This window comes from Choloepus didactylus, chromosome Y (assembly GCF_015220235.1).
Source record: "Choloepus didactylus isolate mChoDid1 chromosome Y, mChoDid1.pri, whole genome shotgun sequence".
In the NCBI taxonomy this organism is placed as follows: Eukaryota; Metazoa; Chordata; class Mammalia; order Pilosa; family Megalonychidae; genus Choloepus; species Choloepus didactylus.
In genome coordinates, this window is record NC_051335.1 from 20,492,293 (window position 1) to 20,498,292 (window position 6,000).

At 37.4% G+C, this 6,000-nt stretch overlaps 2 pseudogenes; one reads left to right on the top strand and one right to left on the bottom strand.

Annotated features, from left to right (window-relative positions):
- Window positions 1–1,991: 1,991 nt before the first annotated feature.
- Window positions 1,992–3,160, top strand: LOC119524035 (annotated as a pseudogene).
- A 1,628-nt stretch (window positions 3,161–4,788) lies between these two features.
- Window positions 4,789–5,590, bottom strand: LOC119524307 (annotated as a pseudogene).
- Between the last annotated feature and the right edge of the window lie 410 nt (window positions 5,591–6,000).

Here is a 6,000-nt window from a genome sequence, read left to right on the forward strand (position 1 = left end):
CTGGCCCTGGCATCATAGGATTGGCAATGCCTTCTTGACCAAAAGGGGGAAAAGAAATGAAAGAAAATAAGGTTTCAGTGGCTAAGAGACTCCAAATAGAGTCGAGAGGTTATCCTGAAGGCTTCTCTTATGCAAGTTTCAGCCAGATATTGCAAATTGCCACAGTATGCCAAGCCCCAACCAACAGTATTCCTGAAAACCCTAAAGAATACCCTGGACTCTATTTAAGGCTCTAAAAAAATTTTACTTACTAAGTTTATTTTTCAGGAATTTAAAACCTCCGGATGGCTGCTATGCCAGATAAGCCCTGAAACCCAGAGGTACCGGTCTCTCCAAGAACATCAACCAGTTTCATTCCTCTACCTCATAATGTTGATACCGCTTTTTCAGCACAAAGAAGTTAGAATGGTCATTGCCCAGATATCCCTGAAGATTGAAAGAATGATCAAATGATAGGGAAGAGGTGTCACTGAGAAGTTAGGATTTAACAAATGATTATGACTACTGAATCATATAGATATTTCTTTTCAGTTTCCAGTGTATTAGAATATCCAGAAGGAAATACCTGAAATTGTTGAACTGTAACCCATTAGCCTTGATTTTGATAATGACTGTATAACTATATAGCTTTAATCTTATGACCGTGTGATTGTAAAAACCTTGTGACTGACAACCCTGTTATCCAGTGTATAGGTAGATGAGTAATAAAGACATGCATGAAAAAACGCAGTCTCACCTCAAAGAAGCCCCAGAAAAGAAAGCCTGAGGTCAAGAGAGTGATGAGATAGAAAGGTTTGAACCAAGAGTAGAAATACAGAGCAAGGTTTTAGTACTGAAGGTGCTGCTTTGGATTTTAAGCAAGTCACTTAACCTCTGATCCTCAATTTCCTCATCTATTATATCGTTTCAGCTTAAAGAACAACAAAATTGACAATAAAGAGTCTATGACAGCAATATAACAAGACTCCAGAGTATTCTAGATTTCTATGCCAATTTAATAGACATTTACTGTAAATGTATTAAACAATTCCACTTAGTATTCATAACTACATATTTATTTTGGTAACAGGTTTCAATTAATTTATTTTCACAGAATGCCAAGTTTGGAAAGAGCCCTAAGAGGCCAGTTAGTTACATGAAGGGTATTCCCACTAGCCAATCATGTCAGATGATTGTCTATTCTATTTCATAAGGTTTTTCCCAGGAGTGAAATTCAGATGTCTCCTTGGGTTGACTGTTCTAATATTTAGTCAACCTCATTATTGATCACTTCTTCCTTATGTGTAACCTGATGCTCCCAGTGGAGTTTAAGCCTCTTTCTCTCAGCTTTATCATCTCAAGAGAATTATAACAGCTGGTTGGCATTCTCTTGTAATAATACTTCATAGATGTACAACAATAATTAAATCACAACTTCAGCACTCTGAGCAGACTGAATAACCCTATGTTTCCAACTCAGATTTCTATGATCGCATGAGTTGTGTATCTCAAAAGAAACAATCAGAAATCTTATCTACTTTATGTCAAAGAAATATTAGAAAATAAAGCACACCCTTTCTCAATTATAAGAGAGTATAGTGATAATAAGAGCAATGGAAACTCAGTATGATGTTAAGTATTGTGCATGGTATGTGAACTATTTTTCTAAAACAAATTTTTAAAATGTATCATCCCTTGAATCATGTTTTTCAAATGCTAAAAAGACAAATGCATTTTAATATAAAGAATGTTCACAGAAGGGTTGGAATGGATGCAGCTTAGAAATCTTAGTTACATCTGTATCAGCTGTACATAATTATTTCAGCAACCCACATAAATCTTAACATACCAAAGGAAAAAAATAGCAACTACTGAATCTTCTTTTTAATCCCTTATATTTGCTTGCTTCTGGTCCTTTAAGTACAGGTGGCTGGTTCTCAATCATGTAGAACTTTCTATTTGTAGGCCTGGTACCTGTTTACAAGAAAGCACTGTAGCCAGGGTTAAACACAATGTGGTCAGGTTTGTTTTAGACCAAAGATAAGTTTTCTGACATTGCAAAAGGTATTATTTTAGTGTTTCATGGGCTTTGTGCATAATTTTCTTTCTATTTTAAGCAAATTTATGTGAAACTCAGAAAACAACACAGATATTGTGATAAGCCAGTAGCAAGTTTATGTTATAGCGTGACAATGAGTTTAAATAGGCCCAACATTTGCAGTCATAAAATCTCCTCCAATTCTCTCTGGGGAAGTGACTTACCTAAGATCATACAGATGGTTAGCAGCAAGCTAGAGGCTTCTAATGTCAAATTCAATCCAATGTTCTTCAGAAACCATTTTTTTTAATTTCCTCAGTATAACAGTGTGTGTGAGTGTGTGCGTGTGCGTATGTGTGTACTGTAATGCGAAGTGATGGGACTTCTGTTTATGCAACCAGCTGCTATAGATAGAATGGACAAGTATAATTTTCATACACTGATTTATGTCACAGATAAAGAACAAAAAAAGCATTTTCAGCAAGTGTTCCAAGTGCTGAAGATCATGGGATATGACTGGGCAGAAAGGTGCCAGCATGTGCCATCATGTGCTCTTTGGGATAGTACAGGGAATGAAGACCCGAAGAGAAGATGTTACTTTTAAATGAGATTCAATTAAGAATGTTACAGAACATGGCTTCCATTAGGACAGCTAAGGAAATTCTTAAGAACCCACAGGAGACTGCAGCAAGGGTCGGGCTCACAGTACTCATTATTCAGGACTTCAGGGGTTCACTGCTATCTATCAGTTCCACTGGGATAGTGTTTTCCAAAGATGCGGAGACACAGGAGTCTTCCTACAGTATGCACACGCACGTCTCCACAGTTTAGGCTTTGGGATGTGGTTATCTAAATGACTTCAACACTGCTTGTTTATAAGAACCATAATCTGTTTCAATCCCACAGCATCTTCTCAGGTTCGATGAGGTGCTTTATCGATCATCTCAGGACCTTCAACCCAGGCACACTGTCAGCTACCTTCTAACTCTAAGTCATCTTGCAGCCGTGGCCCACAAAACACTACAAATAAAAGACAGTCCTCCTGAAGTGGCTGGGGCCAGACTTCATCTTTTCAGAGCCGTTCATTCAGTCCTAGCCAATGGAATGAAACTTCATGGAATAACACCTATATCTAGAATGTAATTTCTAATTAAAATAGGTTTTAAAATGCTAAAAAAACATTTTCAATGTTCAAAACTTTAAAATAAGGCACAAAGAATAATACAATGAATACCCACGTATCTACCGTTCAACTTAAGAAATAGATCATTGTCAATACAGTTAAATTCCTATTAGGTACTCCCTCCCTGATTGCCTTTCCCTGCCTTGTTCAACAGTTAACTACCATCCTGAATTTTGTCTTTATCACTTCCATGCATTTCTATATGCACTTATAAGAAAAGTATATATCTCTAAAAAATATATAGCATTGTTTAGGTTATTTGAAAATTTTATATGAACTCTGTTTCATTGTATACATATACACTTCTGCAACTTTTTTGTATACATACAGGTTTAGTTCATCCATTTTCCTCAGCTGTACAGTACTCCACTGTATGAATATACCATAATTTATTTGTCCATTTTCCTTTCCATGGAGATTTGTTTTCAATTTTTTGCAATTATAAATAATGCACCTTTTAAAATACTTTCTTGAACACATCTCCCAATTTATCATGAGAGATTCTCTCCAGGAATTCACCTAGGAATAAAAGTGATGGGTATGGGAATTCAATTTTAATAGACATTGCCACATTGTTCTCCAAAGTGACTGTACACGTTTACGCTCCCACCAGCACTGCAGAAAATGTCTTCAGTGTTCTACATTCTGGCCAAAAATTGGAATTGTCAGACTGGGTAATTTTTGCAAATTTGATAGGCTTCTGAAATGTTAAATTGGGGGTGTTAACTTGCATTTCCCTGATTACTAGTGACAATGATAATCTTTTGTTATTTATTGTCAGTCATGTTTCCTCCTTTGTGAACTGCCTGTTCAAACCATTTTTTCTACTGGGTTGTCTTTTTTTTTTAAAACTGATTTGAGAAGTTCTTTATATATTCCAGGTAATCCTTTTCAGTTATATGTGTTACAAAATTGTCTTCCAGTTTGTGAGTTGTCTTTTCACATTTTAATGGTGTTCTTTTTTCAAACTTACCAGACAGTTACAAAAATAATACAAACCCCATGAAGATAATTTCAACATACCCCTACCACCATCCAGATACCCACATCCACCAATCTCAACATTTTGCCACCTTTGCGGTATCACTCCGTCTTTCAATGACCTATCCATTTGGCTGTCTGCCTGTCTATCTATCCATCAATCCATTTTCTGAACACCTGAGTTTAGGTTGTATTACAAATCATGTTCCCTCAACACGTAATATTGCCAGGTACATTTCCTAAGAACAAGAATATTCATTTATGTAACCACCTTAAGTGCCTTATCAAGTTCAAGAAGTTTAACATTAATATAAACCTTGCAGTATATATAACAAACTTTTCATATGTCCCAATAATATCCTTTTTTATCAGTAGTCACATTTTTATTGGAAGCTATAGAATATATGTGATCAATGATATTATTTTCATTTGCAAATGGACTAACTGGGAAGTATAAAGACCTCTATTCAATTTTTCATCAAGACTGCCATCAAGTTACTCATACACAGGCTTCTGCAGGTCTGGAATTTCCTTGCCATTGGATAGAAATATACAGTAGGAAGTCTAGGTCATAATATTTTTATTTAAAAACAAAAAAGCAGCAAACTCAGGTCTTCTTCATCTTAAGGATTTTCGGATTTCGTCCTTGGAGGAGGTCAGGATCTTCCCAAGGCCTAGGTCCTTGAATATTCTTCCAGTCGTCAAAAGTGGAGTCCTTTATTTTCTCCTACTCTGACTCCAGTGACACTTCATTCATTTTCAGTTTTTTTTCCCAACTCAGGATCAATTTTAATCCTCACAGCATAGTATCAGTTTTGTGAAAACTCACAGAGACCAAAAGAACCTCCAACAATCAGTGTTGGGGACGATTAAGGTAGCATGTATAAAATCCACCCTCAGCGATGCCGGAGATATGCAACATGACCGCTAGGGCTGATGCAATAGTGGCTTAAGTTGCCCTCAGCCTTCTACGGAAGTGACAGCCGTTCGCGCCTAAGATTCGCGCCTAGAGTGCTAGCTTTACTACCTGCCTTCTACCCCAGCAACAGTAGCCACCAATCCTGTGCTAGCCTTACATCTGCCATCCGCCCTAGCAACAGCAGCAGCCAATCCTAGACTGCCACCCGCCTTTGCAGCCACCAATCCTAGGCCGCCACCCGTTCGTACTAGCCACTCCCTCTACCTTAGAGTATATATACCCTGCCTCTTCAATAAAGTTTTGCAGCTTGATCAGAAACCTGTCTTGCTGTCGTTCCTTGCTTCTCTTGTCCCATACCATTCCTCCCTCACAGGATTTGGAGCTTCCGTTGAACGTCCCGCCGGCCGGGACAAATCAGCAACAACTTAGGGACTCCATAGGAAAGGGTCTTGTTTTTGTGCAAAGCATGCATCACTGTGGGTGCAAACATGAACGAACTCTCTGTCCCACCTGTGCACCTGGCAACCAGGCCAAACACGGCCTCCAGAATTTCAGCGGCTCATGCTCCCTCCTTGACTAGGACATCCTTTCCTGTCCCAATAATATCCTTTTGGGTCTCTCCTCCTCCCTCACTAGATCCTATCCACAAATATATATTGCAATTAACTGCCATTATCTGTTTAGTTGCTCTTTTGTAATTTTTTTTTGCAATTTTATATTTTATAAGGTTAATTTTGTCTAATATCAATACCATATTTTTTTCATTTTGATTAGCATTTGCTTAAAATACCTTTCTTTTCCCACCTCTCTCTTTACTTTCAAAATTTCTGTTACATTTTTATGCAATTTTAATGAGACATATTCACATATGATACAATCATCCAAAGTGTACAATCAGTT